At 46.3% G+C, this 17559-nt stretch overlaps 1 protein-coding gene across 1 annotated transcript in view; it reads right to left on the bottom strand.

Moving 5' to 3' along the window:
- Positions 1-17069, bottom strand: part of LOC139266828 (adhesion G protein-coupled receptor F4-like) — a 186779-nt gene extending 169710 nt beyond the window's left edge. Inside the window, exon 1 of the mRNA XM_070884435.1 lies at positions 16983-17069. The gene's annotated coding sequence lies outside the window, so the exon portion shown is untranslated. The remainder of the gene's footprint in view (positions 1-16982) is intronic.
- Positions 17070-17559: the final 490 nt, after the last annotated feature.

The following is a 17559-nucleotide window of genomic DNA, read 5'->3' as shown; positions in this document are numbered from 1 at the left end:
TTATTTAACCTAAGGGGTGCGACTCTCTGCTGGAACACAGCATCTAGGTAACTCTCCCCCTCCCTGATGTATCGGAATATCTGCAGCTCGGACTCCAGCTCATCAACCCGGAGCCAAAGTTCCTCAAGCTGCAAACACGTGCTGCAGATGTGGTTGCCGTGGATTACACTGGTGTCCACCTGCTCCCACATACTGCAGCTGCAACACATCATCTACCTGCCATCTCTAATGTATTTTATTTAATTAATTAAGTTTTCAAGTTTTGAATGTTTAGTTTTTCATCCCGGCTCTTAATTTAAACCAATGCCCAATTTTAGAAAAAAAAGAAATACTAACCAATCAATCACTTACCTGCTTTCCTGTGACTGGCGTTAGGCCTCTGATTAACATATTCATGGGCCTAATGCCAGTTTTAGGTGGCCCCCGACCTGCGAGAGAACACCTCGAACTATAAAAGAGCTGGAGCGGCATACCACTTCAACCTTCAGCACGAGCTGCTCCAAGTGTGCGACGATTTTGAGATGACATCATCAAAACCCTGGTCGTCATTTTGGAGCATGGGCAGGAACATCGGCAGGGCCCAGGTACAGAGGAGTGGGAAGCTCGGGGCGGATGAGCGGTGAGTGTTTGTGGTGAGATGCGGTGAATATTTATGGCGGAGGTGCAACAGAAGAGCCGAGGGCCCAGGGGCAGCACGGGCCAGCCACACTGCGATATGTGTGCGCGCTAGGGCCATGCAGCAGAGCACGTCTCCAGTCGTCTTGGTTAATCCTTGGCACTGGATAAAGGCCTAGCTCTGTCAAGCCCGTGTGGTGGCTGGTGTGCAACGGTCACCACACGTTAAAAAAATCCACACACAGGCATCTTCCACCCCCTCAATTGGAGTTCAGGACTGGAACATCGGGTCCTTCATCGAAACACCCTGTGAACTCGTGGAAGCAAGTCATCCTCGTTCGAGGGACCGCCGATGATGATGATGTCCACTGTAAAATGAGCACAACAATGTTGAATTTCTCCCACGCAGAAGCAATCAGGGATTTACTGAGTGTGGAGGAGCATGTGGTGATAGGTCCCAAGGCCAGCCACCTGTTTGGCAATGGTCCAACATGTGAACCCTGCCCTGCTGCAGCACCTGGGGATTCAAACATCACAACGCAGAACTCTAGCAGAAAGGATTATGTGAATCCCTTGAGGCCGAAAATAAGGGTCCGAATGAGGCCCGTTACCACCATTTTGCAGCGGCCACGCGGCAGAATCGAGTGGCCGTCGTGTTGCAGTCAATTGGCCGCCACGACCCAAATTGAGCTCGGGGATTTTTTGGCCAGTCCTCACTTCCGCCCCACTGCTACCAACTGCCACAAGCATATCATCAAAGTGCACTCCACTGATCTCCCGCACCTCCAGGCTCAAACTTGTGTGAAAAAATCATTGCCCCGCCGCGCGATGCCCCTGACAGCTTTACCTGTCGGTGCAGCTTGTTCCGTGTCTGTGAGCCATGGCAGCGCGGCCGCCCTTCAAGGGGATAACGCACTGCTGTGATCGCCATTTGAACATTTTTGCCGGCCGTCTTCCTGATCCGCCGGCCAATTATTGCCCCGGGTTCGGCTGACCCTACAACAGGCAACCTGGCACCCCCTCTTGAGTGCCAGGCCGCTGGCCCGGCTGAAATCCTCCCTGGTGGCCTAGTGGCCAAACCTAAAAAAAATCACCGATTCTCTCCCCTTTAAATGAGGGGAGAGACATGGTGACACGCATGCGCAGTGATATCACCACCGCTCCGCCACTGAGTGACAGTGGAGGAGACTCGGTCCCACCCCAACTTCCGCCCCTCACCAGGACTTACCACCGCACTTCCGCCCCCATTATGACTGACTTCCGGTCCAACACGAAAAAAAATTGAAAGTAGAGAAAATCGATCGCAAGGCCGCCTCATCGTACCCGGCGGTAAAAAATCGTGAGTGCCCCAGCTTTCTGGCGTGCCTGAATTTCAGCCCCCGTATCTCCATGTTAAACATGCAGGATCTTGGGAGCAGAAAGGAAGAATCTACTACCATAATCGGTGCAGCAATCAACTTTCCATTCATACATCTCTTTCAATTAAACGGGCTCAGAGAATTTTCTTAATATGAAGCCATTAAGGGAGCTGTTAGACTGTAAGGCATTCGCTTGCATTATTCTGTGCCACTGGTTGCAGACCAGCTGGACATTTATGGAATAAAAGCACATTGTTATGCACATAGGTTAAAATATACTGTTGTATATGCAATAACTCAATAGGCTTATCGTGAACTCAATCAGGTGCGACCTGGCTGCTTTATTTGCTCTCAAAGTGAGGATTAATCATGGAGCCTTTCTTTATATACAAGGGCTGCACGTGTGTCTGTGGCACAATCACCTCCGACGGTCGCGCCCCCTGGAGCAGGTAAACTCAGGCATACGGACATTACATCATTTCCCCCCCCCCCCCCCCCAAAGATCTTGGTATCCGTCCTATTTATATATTGTGATGGTCCGGGGCTTTCCGCTCCCTAGTTGATCATCTCAGTTCAATTCCAGATCTGGGTGAGCTCTCCGACTCATTCATTACTTGAGGCTGGATAGCCGATCTAATGGAAGTGGATTGTTGGGGATTGAAGGTCCAGATTCATTGACAACAGCAGGGTCTTCTGATGGCTGAATATGAATCGGTTGGTCATTGATGGTGTCTTCTTCAAGCTGTTCCGGTTCATCTGTGTGCCGCAATTTTGTCTGATCAATGTGCCTCCTGCATGTTTGCCCATTAGTGAGCCTGACAATAAACACCCTGTTACCCTCCTTGGCTGTAACAGTGCCAGTGACCAGTGGGGCCTTGACCATAATTTAACACATTAATATATGTACACAGGATCATTAATAGAGATGTGTGACATGGCAGTGCAATCGTGATACCACTACTGATGTTGACGTCTGTTTTCGACATGATCGTTAAGATCAGGGTGGACAAGCGAGAGCCTGGTCTTGAGACCTCTCTTCATCAACAGTTCAGCAGGGGGGGGTCCCTGGTAAGCGTGTGGGGTCTCATCCTGTAACTAAGCAGCATGCATGATAAGCGAGTCTGCAAAGAACCATGAGTTACGCGTTTCAGGCTCTGTTTGATGGTTTGGATGGCCCGCTCCATTTGACCATTGGACGTGGGTTTGAATGGTGCTGACCTTACGTGCTTGATACCAGTGAGTCTCAAACTCTTGAAACTCCAAACTCGTGAAGCACGATCCTTTGTCGCTCACAACGATGTCAGGCAGACCATAAGGGGCTAACATGGCACGAAGGCTCTCAATGGTGGCTGTGGATGCGCTGGATGACATGATTACACATTCTATCCACTTGGAATATGCACCAACCACCAGCAAAAACATTTTGCCCAGGAAAGGACCCGCATAGTTGAACTGGATCCTTGACCATAGTTTGGATGGCCATGACCACAGACTTAGTGGAGATTCCACTGATGCATTGCTTAACTGCATGCAAGTGTTGCACTGATGCACACATGACTTCATACATTTATCCACAGCAACTTCCTTCTCCCTTCTTATGCCAGTTTTTCTTGTTCTATCAGTTTTTCTTGTTCCTTACCTAATTCTTAATTAATGCAATGCTCAGATACATTAATGATAAAAACCTGTTCAATTTAGAGACAGAAAGAACAATTTCAAAACTACTGAATGAAAAGTGTTCAGGGCGTTTCTTATTTTCTGAAACTCTTATCCAATTATAAAATTATTGCCACGTGTTGCCATAGCTTCACTGCTTTCTTTTCATACCCACATGGTCAGCTGCTCCAAAGCCCTGCAGTGATTTCCTCACTGAGATCTCTTCCCGATAGGACTCACTTAAGTTTTGTACCAAGCAAATCCTTATTTTCGTGATTTCAACCATGACCTACCTCTTCTCTGAATTCTTTGCTCTTTTTGCCTCACTCGACCTCACCCTACACATCAACATTGCTGCTCACAACTCAGCCAACCAATGGATCTCACCACCATGTGAACACTCAGCACCTCTGCGGTTTTATTCATTGACAAAATCATCTCTGATCATCATCGTCCTCAAAATCCACACCTCCCAGTCTGCCTCCGCTTCGATTAATTTATATCATTGGAAAATGCTTTCCTCAAGCACCCTCACACACTCTCTAACTCCTAACTTTTACTTCTATGGCCATCCAATCTCTATAACACTGCATCTCCTATAAACCTATTCATTAGCTCCCTGGGTTGTGATTGCTTCATCTTCTAGTCTTTTGTGCTCTTCCGCCAATCTTTCCACCCGTTTTGTTTCTGACTCTGTATCCTCAAATCTGAGGGCTACAGACATGAGCCCCTCTGGCACATGACTGGTTTAGTCATTCACTGCTAGATCTGGCTTCAGTACAGAGAGACCTGGAGGTCCTTGTGCATGAAGCACAAAAAAAGTTAGTATGCAGGTACAACAAGTAATCAGGAAGGCAAATGGAATGTTGGCCTTTATTGCAAGGGGGATAGAGTATAAAAGCAGAGAAGTCCTGCTACAACTGTGCGGGGTATTTGTGAGGCCACACCTGGAGTACTGCGTACAGTTGTGGTCTCCATATTTAAGAAAGGATATACTGGCATTGAAGGCTGTTCAGAGGAGATTCACTAGGTTGATTCCGGAGATGAGGGGGTTGATTTATGAAGATAGGTTGAGTAGGTTGGGCCTACACTCATTGGAGTTCAGAAGAATGAGAGGTGATCTTATTGAAACTTATAAGACAATGAGGGGGCTCGACAAGGTGGATGCAGAGAGGATATTTCCACTCATAGGGGAAATTAAACTAGGGGACATAGTCTTAGAATAAGGGGCCGCCCATTTAAAACTGAGATGAGGAGGAATTTCTTCTCTCAGAGGGTTGTAAATCTGTGGAATTTTCTTCCCCAAAGAGCTGGGAGGCTGGGTCATTGAATATATTTAAAGTGGAGATACAGGTGTTTGAGCGATAAAGGTGTAAAAGGTTATGGGGAGTGGGCGGGAAAGTGCAGCTGAGTCCATGATCAGATCAGCCATGATCTTATTGAATGGCAGAGCAGGCTCAAGCGGCTAAATGGCTTACTCCTGCTCCTATTTCTTATGTTCTTATTGACCACCTCAAGCAAAACTGTTGCTTTCACTCTGCAGCCAAATCTTCCTACTACTCCAGAGTTATTTAATAGGGTCTTTTGAAAGTGACAAATTCGATAGATAAAAGGAATGCAGTAAATATGGATTTTCCAAAGACATTCATACAAGAGAATTGTTGGGGGGAAAAAAATCATATGTATTGTACAAGTAGAGCTGCAGCAGCATGGATAGAAACTTGACTGATGAACAGGGAAGAAAGAGTTTTGGTAAATCACTGTTGCTCGGATTGGAGAAGGGTTGGACATAGTATACCATGGGAGACAGTGCTGGGTCCACTTTCAGTCTCTGTAAATATAGATGACTTTTACTTGGGCATAGGAAGCATATGGCAAAAAAAAAAAAACAGTAAAAGGGAATATTATTTGAATGGGGAGAAATTACAACATGTTGCGGTGCAGAGGGACCTGGGGGTCCTTGTGCATGAAACTCTTTTGAGTTTATCTGTGAAAACATAAAACATTAAACGGTGCCACCCGACCTGGGTGACACTCCAGACATTTACAAGGCCCATTTTTTTTTTCCCCCTTTTTTGTGTTTTTTTTTGTGTTTTTTCTTTTTTTTTTTTGTTTTTTGGGCACTAAAATCACAATTTTTCCCCAGTGCCCCCTATAAAAGGGAAGGGGACACTAAAAGCACCGGCAATTAAAACAAATTAACTTTAAAACGTAAAATCAAATTAAAATTTGGTTGCCGGGCGTGATGATGCACTCCAGTCCCTCCGGTGCCCCTTGTGCATGAATCCCAAAAAGTTAGTTTGCAGGTGCAGCAGGTAATCAGGAAGGCGAATGGAATGTTGGCCTTCATTGCGAGAGGGATGGAGTGCAAAAGCAGGGAGGTCCTGCTGCAACTGTACAGGGTATTGGTAAGGCCGCACCTGGAGTACTGCGTGCAGTTTTGGTCACCTTACTTAAGGAAGGATATATTAGCTTTGGAGGGGGTACAGAGACGATTCACTAGGCTGATTCCGGAGATGAGGGGGTTACCTTATGATGATAGATTGAGTAGACTGGGTCTTTACTCGTTGGAGTTCAGAAGGATGAGGGTGATCTTATAGAAACATTTACAATAATGAAAGAGATAGACAAGATAGAGGCAGAGAGGTTGTTTCCATTGGTCGGGGAGACTAGAACTAGGGGGCACAGCTTCTAAATACGGGGGAGCCAATTTAAAACCGAGTTGAGAAGGAATTTCTTCTCCCAGAGGGCTGTGAATCTGTGGAATTCTCTGCCCAAGGAAGCAGTTGAGGCTAGCTCATTGAATGTATTCAAATCACACAGATAGATTTTTAACTAATAAGGGAATTAAGGGTTATGGGGAGTGGACGGGTAAGTGGAGCTGAGTCCACGGTCAAATCAGCCATGATCTTGTTGAATGGCGGAGCAGGCTCGAGGGGCTAGATGGCCTACTCCTGTTCCTAATTCTTATGTTCTTAGGTTCTTAGGTTCTTATGACACAAAAATAGGAGGTTTGGTAAACAGTGAGGAGGACTTCAGGAAGACAGACAAGTTAGCAGAATGGGCAGACAGGTAGCAGATATAATTTAATGTGGAGAAATGTGAGGTAATACATTTTTGGAGAAATAAAGCTAGTAGTGAGAGGTATACACTTAATGGAGGAATTTACACTTAATGGAAAGACAATAAAAGGGTGTGGATGAACAGAATTTTGTTCAGTTCAAATATATCATTCTCTGAAAGTGCGAGTGTAGGTAGACAAAGTGATTTAAAAAGGCCGACTGCATTTTGGGTTTCATAAATTTGGGCATACAAGAGTAAAGAAGTTAATGATAAAGCTGTACAAATATGTATAAATGTTTAGGTTACAGTTAGAATACTGAGTGAAGTATAGTGCTCCCCCCCTCCCATAATAGAAAGAAAATTAAAGCTATAGAGAGGATAGATTCACTAGGCTGATGCCAGGGGTGGCAAACTATCGTTATGAGGAGAGAGGTGTGCTACCGGGACTGTTTCCATGAGAGAAGAACAGACTAACAGGAGATTTAATAATTTTTTTAAAATTATGAAACTTTTTATAGGCCCCAGGAAGCAGTGGTAGTGTTCCCCGTGGGGTTTAAGTAGTAGAAGACTCAGCCGATGAACGATACAATCTCAACCGAGTTGAACATCCGGTCATGTTCATATCAAGACAATCCCAACAGTGAAACTTAAATTGTGGCTTCCCTTATAAGAAATGCTATCCCCACCGACCCTGACTCAGGGAAAAAAATATAGAGCATTATAGGGAATGCAATGCCACCGCCGCTCAAACCGGAAACCAAACCTTGTGAGGAGATCAATTCTAACCCCTCCTTCCACTACTGAGAAGAAAATGGAGGTCTGTATGATATTCAATGCAATTCCTCCCCCCACCGCCCCCACCACCAACTCCAAGAAAAACAAGCCTGGCAAAGAAGGAAAAGCCACGTCAAGCCCCTGCCCCTCCCCCCATCACACCAAGACAAGCAGTGCCAGGAGGGACGCAAGTTGTTTACCTTCTCTTGCTACCCCTATACTCATCCCCCTCCTACCATCTTCTCCCACTGCATCCTATCCCCCACCCTCTTCCTCCTGCCCCTCTCTGTTCCCCTAGATAGGAAAGAAGCTTTTGCTCAGCAAAGCCAACTCACTCAACAAAACTATTTTGGTCCAGCCCTCTTCCTGCTTTTGCTACCCCATCCTCATATCTCTCTCTCCCTATTCCATCTTTTGTCTCTACTCCCCTCCCTGCCTTTCCCCTCTCAACCCACCACGCTACCTCTCCCCTTTCCACATCCCCATCTTTTCCCCCTTCCCACCTCCTCCTCGTGTTCTCCTCCCACCCCCTTGTCCTTCTTGTCTCTCCCCACCTTTCCCTTCCCCTCCTCTCTACTCCTTCCCACTCCCTCTTTCACATCCCCTGCCGAGATCCATTACATCTTCTTGCCCTCTAATCACGAACCAAATGTAACCACCAGGACTATATCACAAGGAACTTTAGGACCTATGACTTTATCCCACTTTACCTCCAAAGCAAGATATTAAAATACATATATGACTAACTGAAGTTATAAAACTCTTAAAATCAAACAATATTTTATAAATTATCCATAGAAATAAAGTCCTTAATGGCTTCGTAGGTTAATGTACCATCTAGTGAGATACTATGTCATACATATCAGGATGGCCTCAGATTTAATCCTTGGATTTTATCAAGGTGATGGTAGGGCTCAGTCATAGTATCCTTGGGCTATACCGGGGGGGAAAGCATCCAGAACTCCTGGTTGTTACACTGCACACATGCACCTTGCACAAGGACAAAACTGGGCTTGGTTATGATGCTTAGCGCCTGTCAACATGTACCCGTATTGACACTCACAGAAGAAGAATGGTATTTTTGCAAAGTATCGGGAGTTACCTGTGATGGTGGAACAAGTCAGCGGGGCCGAAATTCAGTAGCGCAAGTTAGCTGGCGCCCCTCATGACATTTTGGGGGCAACATCGCAAAATTTTTTTTGGTGGTGCCCCGATCGATTTTCAGCACAAAAGGTTAAAGAATGGGTTGCTGCACTAACGAGTCCTCCAAAGTGCACTTTGCAGCGGTGTGGATATGCTAATTGAAGCCGGCTGAACACGGAGAAATTCAGCATGCTGGTGATGTGGATCTTATGAGCCAGCTGCTCCCTGGCCTTCTAAATGGTCAGTGTTTGCAGCTAGGCCCTGAGAGGGGAAGGAGTTAACTTTCAGGATGGCTGGTGTGTGGGGAGCAAGGAGGGTAAGCCGCTTCACAGACGCAGAGCTGGAGACTGCTGTATCCCGACGTGGGGAGACCAACTCGGCAGGTTGTGACTAATGCATGGAGGGAGATAAAAGGAGGTCTCAGGCACCTCCATATATCAGAGGATTCCCATGCAGTGCAGGAAGCGATTCCATGACACAATCCGTCTTATGAAAGTGAGTACCTCTTCCAGCAACTGCTGACCTTGCATCTGCAAGCCTCTCCTTCAACATTCTTTTATTTCCCATACTCACTATTTCGTCACTCAAGCAGCATTTCATTATTCACACCTCTATACATATGTGTGTTTTCTCACAATAGAGGCTCCCTTTCATCTCACACTTACAGCTGCATGTCATGGATAAACACTTGTGCACTCATTTCTGATGCGTCATCACAGTGGTACTCACCAACCATGCTTTCTTTTGCAGGCCAAACTGGCACACATAGAGCTGAGCAAAGGAGGACCGGGGTGGCGAGACAGACACGCAGGTCCTCACACCTCTGAAGGAGAGGGCTGAGGCACTGATTGGCGGATATGGTACATTCCCTGTGGGCCAGGGTAGTGCTGATGCCGATGTGGGTTAAGTGAAGGCCCTCTGTTGTGTACGTAAATAAACAAACTAACTGAAACGAGAACTGTAACTAACTGTATCCTTTATAGCAACTCTTAAAATGATGTTCCAAAACCAGCATGAACCAGAATGTTTACAGCAACTGTGAATAACTCCCGAAGGGTCCTAATGCCCGTCCAGTGAGAGTTTGTGCAACAAACAAATAGAGTATGAACACAATACCCTCCTTTAATGTGCTCTCTCCTTGAATGTGCTACCGCCTACTGTTCCTTTCCTTCATGGAAGTCTGCTAGTTGCATCCTCCAAGCCTTCATTCCCCACCTCCCCCTGCTAGTTGCATCCTCCAAGCCTTCATTCCCCACCTCCCCCTCACAACAGCCCTTCTCCCATTTATGTTTGCAGATGACAGACCGAATGGCAGCACACCTAACACAATCGTCAGTGATGAGAGATGTCGCACAACATCTGGAGGCCTGCATAACACCTTTCTCGACATAAGCCCTGAAATCTCAGGTCTGTGAGGACATTGAGGGTTCAAACCCTGCTGTGAGCATCCACAGCACTCTATCGTTTGGGGATGCCACTGAGGAGAAAGAGGACGAGGAGGACACTAATGGCACCAACGCGTCACTGCTTCCACCCACATGCGCCAGCTCAGATATCTATGCTATGATATAGATGAGATGGTACAGGGGTCTGCACTGGGGCCTAATGGGCTGCACCATGGTGAGGGGGCTAGGCAAACTCATGTGCCATCTCTCCGGGCAGCGAGTCCGCACCGGAGTTGTGCTGACGGGGACTCAGATGATGCCATCGATGTAGTGACATACGAATGATGGGTGGAGGCCATGCATTCCCAGATGTTGGGGGCACTGACAAGGGTACCAGTGAGGCTGTCAGAAGTGGTCAGGAATCCACCTCCCGCACAGTCGACAGCTTTGCGCACGTCATGGAGCTCATTATTGCCAGTGTGTAGGCGATGATGGACTCCCAGAGTGACCGTACGGATGCTGCAACCTGCAGATGATGTGGCAGCTGCCATTTCAGCGCAGACGCGAGGGAACAAGCACATCGGTGCTGGATGGGAGAGGATGGGAGAGGATGGCCGCGGCCCTGGAGTCAGAATGCTCTTATGCACTCTGGGCAACAAGCCAAGGAGCGTCAAACTGCTGCCAAGGAGCATCAAACTGCTGCCATGTCTGCTGGCTTTAAGACTCTGGCTGCTCTCATACAGTCTCAGCTCGATGCCACACGACACCTTAGTGTTGCTTTCATGGCTGGATACACCACGGTCCATGGGGGACCTACTGGTGTCACGCCACAGCACTGACTTGAGCTTGGTGGTGGTGGTAAATTGTCGCCTGGTGCATGAATCAGGCTCCTCGGACCAGGATCTTTATGATGTGCTCTCTCAGGATCACAACATTCCTGGCTCTAGACCAGGCATTCCAACAGTGCCTCCACGCATGACTTCACCCGAGCCACACCCAACTGAATCCTCCCAGGAGGGTGCTGCCCAGTCTGCATCTGGCCCTTCCGGGCCCAAAAGGTGTTCAAGGGCATCCGACAGGACATTTGTAGTTCCCACACAACAACCACTGCCTCCTTCCCAGACCCATGATGCAGCCACAAGAGAGACACTTAGGCGTAGACACATAGGATTGGCACACGTAAGAGGTGATATAAGCACATGCACAGGGGTAAAAAATGGGAGTGGGCAATTTGGTGTGAAGGCACTCATTGGGATGGCCATGGAAAGTGGGAGCTGAAGGGTCATATGTGGATGAGATTATCTGAATCGAGCAGCTATCAGACATAGCTGCACCTCCCTTTCAGGGTTGCGATGGGGACGCCGCCTCCTGGCTGGGTGGCGACAAGGATCCTCCTCCTCCTGCACCTCCTCATCATCATCGGGTGGTACTGCTGGCTCAATCTCCAGCAGCTGTCCCTTCATGATGGCCAGGTTGTGCAGCATGCAGCAGACCACCATGAATATGGGGACCCGTTCAGGAGAGTACTGCAAGGCGCCACCAGACCGGTCCAGGCAACGGAAGCTCTGCTTGAGGATCCCAATGCAGTGCTCGATGATGCACCTGGTGGCACAATGAGTGTCATTGTATGCATGCTCAACCGCTGTCCTGGGGTTCTGAAGTGGAGTGAGTAGCCAGGTGGACAGGAGATATCCCTTGTTGCCAAGCAGCCAACCACAATCCTGATTTGGGCCTGTGAACAGGGCGGGCACACTGGTCTGGCGCAAAATGAATGAATCATGGCTGCTGCCTGGGTACCTCGCATCAACTGCCAGGATCCAACACTGGTGGTCACACACAAGCTACACATTGAGGGAGTGGAACCCCTTGCGGTTGACAAAGATCTCGGGGTGATGTTGTCGTGCCCTCAGCCCAACGTGTTTGCAGTCTATCGCACCCTACATTCTCGGGAACCCTGCAATGCGGGCAAATTCGGCCTGCAGCTCTACCTGCATGTCCCTCGAATGAGATGTAGTCCACTCTTCTCCTGTACAGTGCATTGGTACCCTGCCAGATGGAGCGATGTGCAGAGAACTGAGAAATGTTAGCAATATCTGCAATGGCCGACTGGAAAGACCCCATAGCATAGAAGTTCAAAGCTATAGTGACCTTGGTCTCAACGGTCAGGGCGGTCGTGTACCTTGTGTGAGGTTCCAGATCTTGCCGCAATACATTGCAGAGCTCCCTCAGTACTTCCTTTCTGACTCTCAGCCTTCTCAGGCATTGCTCATCACTGAGCTCCAGGAAGGAGAACTGACATCTTTGAAGGTAGGGCCTCCTTCTCCCAGCTCTGTGTTGGCCACCTCCCATGGCAGCTGGATGATGGCCATCTCCCTGGTCCATCTCATAGTTGTGCACCTCTGCAGGCTGTTGCTGGCAAGGCTCCTGGCCCAGTATGTGGTGGGGGTGGGGGGTCAGCGTACCTGACCCTCCTCTTGATGCCATCTCCCTCCTGAACACCCTCTCTACGTGCACGGCTGCGCACATCTGCAGGCCCTTCTGGATTTTGGGCAGACATGGCTGCTGCTTCCCTTGCCCATTGCGTCTCTGCACAGTGCTGATGGCAAAACCTTCTCCTGCGTGCCGCCCTGCATCTTACAAGGTGTACAAGGTGTACCCCTGCCAACACTGATCCCATTGTGTTTCAACACTGCACCCTGACAAACAGGCCTCTGGAACACAGAATGAGGCATACAGGCCTCCACTAATGAGTCAGAGCTCAAAGTCCTGAAAATTCTCCCCAAAATTATAAAGAGCACTCAGCAGGTTAAACAAATAAAAAAAAACAAGAGCAAAAATTAGCAGCAAAAATACCACCGATCGAGGAATCCTCCGTTGTCCTCCTCCAGTGGTGTCAAGTATAACGGCAAAGTGTACTGACCCAAAAAGCTGGTGGGGGCACTGTTCAAAAAAACCCTCCCTTTTTATACGTGAATATGGGTGGCGTGGCCGCGTAGCAGTGGTGCGCACCTTGATGACGTCACCACGGCTGTGAGCCCCTTAGCGTGGCTTCAGTCAGCCGATTTCGGCAGAAGTGCTCACCGCTGAAAATACCCAGTGCTGAATATGCATCGGGGGGGGTCAATGGACCACAACGGGTCAGCCAATCGATTTTGCTGATTGGCCATCGAAAACCTGCGGTAACAGTCTCTCCCAGGAACCTGAATTTCGGCTCCAGCATCTTCAAAAGAGTAAGGGGGCAAATTGTTTGGGACATCAGTTAATCATAAACTATTCCATTCATACCTTATTTTTAGCATGGAAGTTACCCAGGCTGAAACTCTAGATATGATTACTGACTGTAATGTAAATTAAACCATTAGATCAACAAATTATTAAAAATCTTATCATCCAGGAACCAATTCCCAGATTTTCTTGCTGGTAGGCAAGTTGCAGGGCGAGGGCGAGTGGGGGGTGGTTCTGGTACATCTATCATATATGAATATTTCAATAGATGCACAGCAGACTTCAGACTGGGGGACTATCAGTTTTTCATGGTCATCATGTAGGACGCTCCCTTTTCCTTTAATCCTGATTTATGAAAACAGCTGCGAAGTTCCTACCTGGCACGGTATCTGGAACCTAAAATTCAGAGGTAACCATGACCACCAGGAACAAAATAATTCACAAATGTTTTGCTAACCTAAGTTATCTGGATTAAAATCATGACCCAATCTTTATCAGTATGCTTGAAACAACAGGAAGAATTTTCAAACAACAAGAACAGATTAAAGAACAGAAGAAATAAGAGCAGCAGTAGGCCATTCGGCCCCTCGAGCCTGCTCTATTATTCATTAAGATTATGCCGGATCTTCTACCTCAACTCCACCTTCCTGCATTATCCCCATATATCTCTTAATATCCAAAAATCTATCAATCTCTGTCTTAAATATATTCAACTACTGAGCCGCCACAGCCCTCTGGGGTAGAGAATTCCAAAGACTCACCACCCTCTGAGTGAAGAAATTTCTTCTAATTTCATTCCTAAATGGTCGACTCCTTATTCGGAGACTGTGACCCCTGGTTCTAGACTCCCCAGCCAGGGGAAACATCCTCCTTGCATCTACTCTGTCAATTTTGTATGTTGCAATGAGATCACCTCTCATTCTTCTAAACTCTAAGGAATATGGACTTAGTCTATTCAATCTCTTCTCATAGGACAATCACCCCATCTCAGGAATCAGACTGGTGAATCTTCGTTGCACACCCTCTTTGGCAAGTATATCCTTCCTTAGGTAAGACCAAAACTGTACACAATACTCCAGGTATGATCTCACCAGGGCCCTATATAATTGCAGTAAGATGTCTTTACTTTTATACTCAAATTCTCTTGTAAGAAAGGCCAACATACCATTTGGTTTCCTAATTGCTTGTGGTACCTGCATGTTAACTTTCAGTGTTTCGTGTACAAGGACAACCAGGTCCCTCTGAAAACCAATATTTCCCAATTTCTCTTACCATTTAAAAAATACTCTGCTTTTCTATTTTTCCTACCAAAGTGGATAACTTAAAATTTCTCCACATTATATTCCATTTGTCATGTCATTGCCCACTCACTTAGCCTGTCTATATCCTCTTGAAGTCTCTTTGTATCCTCCTGAGAACTTACATTCCCACATGGCTTTTTGTATCATCAGCAAATTTGAATATATTACATTTGATCCCCTCATCCAAATCATTGATATAGATTGTGAGTGGCTGGGGCCTCAGCATCGACCCTTGCAGCACTCCATTATTTACAGCCTGCCAACCTGAAAATGACCCGTTTATTCCTATTCTCTGTTTTCTGTCCATTAGCCAATCCTTAATCCATATATTACCCTCAATCCCATGAGCCCTAATTTTGTTCAATAACCTCTTGTGTAGCACCTTATCGAATGCCTTCTGAAAATCCAAATACACAAAATCCACTGGTTCTCCCCTTATCTATTCTGCTAGTTACAACTGCAAAAGACTCTAACAGATTTGTCAAACATGATTTTCCTTTCATAAATCCATATTAACTCTGCCCTATCCTATTATTATTTTCTAAGTGCCCTGTTCCACATCCTGAATAATAGATTCAAGCATTTTCCCTACGACTGATGTCAGGCTAACTTGTCTGCAGTTCACCATTTTCTCTCTCCCTCCTTTCTTAAATAGCGGGGTTACATTAGCTACCTTCCAATCTGCGGGAACTGTTCTAGAATCTATGGAATTTTGGAAGATGACAACCAATGCATCCACTATCTCTATTCCTACCTCATTCAAAACCCTTGGATGTAGGTCATCAGGTCCAGGGGATTTATCGGCTTTCAGTCCAATTAATTTCGCCAGTACTTTTTTTTATTAATACTAATTTCTTTCTGTTCCTCATTCTCGCTAGACCCGTGGTACTCTGCTATTTCCAGGAAGCTCTTTGTGTCTTTTTCCGTGAAGATAGACACAAAGCATTTGTTTAATTTTTCTGCCATTTCCTTATTCACCATTATAATTTCTCCTGTCTCTGCCTGTAGGGGACCCACATTTACTTTTGCTAATCTTTACCTTTTTACATAGTTGTAGAAGCTTTTGCAGTCTGTTTTTCTGTCTCTTGCTAGTTTACTCTCATATTCTATTTTCACTTTCTTTATCAATTTCTTGGTCCCCCTTTGCTGAATTCTAAAATCCTCCAAGCCTCAGGTTTACTGCTCTTTTTGGCAACATTATAAGCCTCTTCCTTTGATCTAATAATATATTTAGCTGTTCTTGTTAGCCATGGTTGAACCATTTTAAAAAAATGTTTAAAGAAACAATTTCTATCAACAATGCACATTTATATAGCACCTTAAATGTAGTAAAATGTCCCAAGGTGCTTCACAGGAGTGTAATCAAACAAACATATTGGGGCTGAGAATCTGTGCGAGGTGAATAAGTAAAAAAAAGACTTGCATTTATATATTGCCTTTCACAACATTCCAAAGTGCTTTACAGCCAATGAAGCACTTCTGAAGTGTAGTCACTGTTGGAATGTAGGACGTGCGGCAGCCATATTGCACACAGCAAGCTCCCACAACAGTAATGTGATAATGACCTGTAATCTGTTTTTTGTGAGGTTGATTTGAGGGATAAATATTGGCCACAGGATAAGACTCCAACTATTCTTTGAAATAGCACCATGTGATATTTTGAGTCCACCTGAGAGGGCAGATAGGGCCGCGGTTTAATGCCTCATCCGACATTACCGCACTCCCTCAGCACTCCATTGAGGTATCAGCCTAGATTCTTTTTGTGGGACTTGAACCCACAACCTTCTGACTCAGAGGCCAGAGTGCTACCATTGAGCCATAGTTGACAGAATGCATCTGTTTAGAACCTCCGGTGTTGACTCAGTCTGGGCACAGATATAGAAAAGTATATTTTAAGTATTGGGACAGAGTAATGGCGTGATGTCCACTTTCCCCTAACATTAAAGAGGCCCAATACTAAGCTTTCAAAGTGCCCAGGACATTTAACAGACCACTTCAGCAGCTTTAAACCGAACAACGCCAGACTGGAGTTGTACTCCAATCGTGTCAACACCCAACACTTTGCTTTCGTGCTTTCCAGATTCACATCAGGACCTGGCTCCAAAGATACGCTGCTACTTTTATATCGATACACACCTGTAACTCGCTTTTGCAGCGACAAGAGAGTGGCAATAGAATTTCAACTTAATAATTGAAGAATTTGACAATAAAGGGGGTATGATTCCTGAAAATCCTCCCTTGTATCCTGGTACAAAGAGCCGGAACGTTTCGAAGGGGCTTCGTACTAAAGGAATGGTAAACTCGTTCATAAACAACAAGTTACGATCTCATTAAACATAACATGCAAAGGAAATTTTCCGCATATCGCAGACTGGAAATATGCGTGAGCAGTAATTTATGTTCTCCCTTTGGAAGAATTTTCCTCGAGAAATTGTCATTTTTAACCGGGAACTTTTTCCTACCTGTAATCCGAAAAAAAGACTGATTCCGTTTAAATGACTGTCATCAGCTTTTGTCCCGTGGGAAGATCGCTTGAAAACTGATGAAAGATTCGAGCCCAGTTAAATATGGTCAAGCACTTCCTCATCTGCTGCAGAGCCGCTGAGAGTGGCTTCAAGCAGGTGGAGGCGCCGCCCACGGGACGAGCTGCTGAGCAAATCAATCAATTCCCTGAAACAGACACCGTGAACCGAGGTGCAGTGGAGGAGGTGTGTGTGGAGGGGCGGTGTGGGCATCTAGTAGCTGATGGCAAAACATTAAACCTTCATGAAGGCCTGTGAGGGCGGATTGAAAGGAAGGTATTCTCAAATGTCGTCTAATTCCCATTCCTTCACATACACTCACGTTAAACAAAGGTGCTGTTTTAAGACGCAAAAGAGGCAAAATAATATTTCTCAGCAAGGCAGTTGAACACAAAATTTGCTTCCTTTCAATTAGTGAACAATTAGCAGCTGGATTTATCCTTGAGGCTCCCAAATCAGGAGGAAGAGCAGCAGAAGAAAGGGAGCAAAGACCTCTACAGGCAACAAGACCAGGGCA

The sequence above is a fragment of the Pristiophorus japonicus genome, chromosome 7 (assembly GCF_044704955.1).
Source record: "Pristiophorus japonicus isolate sPriJap1 chromosome 7, sPriJap1.hap1, whole genome shotgun sequence".
NCBI classification, from domain to species: domain Eukaryota; kingdom Metazoa; phylum Chordata; class Chondrichthyes; family Pristiophoridae; genus Pristiophorus; species Pristiophorus japonicus.
The sequence above is the reverse complement of the archived record's forward strand: the minus strand, read 5'-3'. Positions and strand labels throughout refer to the sequence as shown.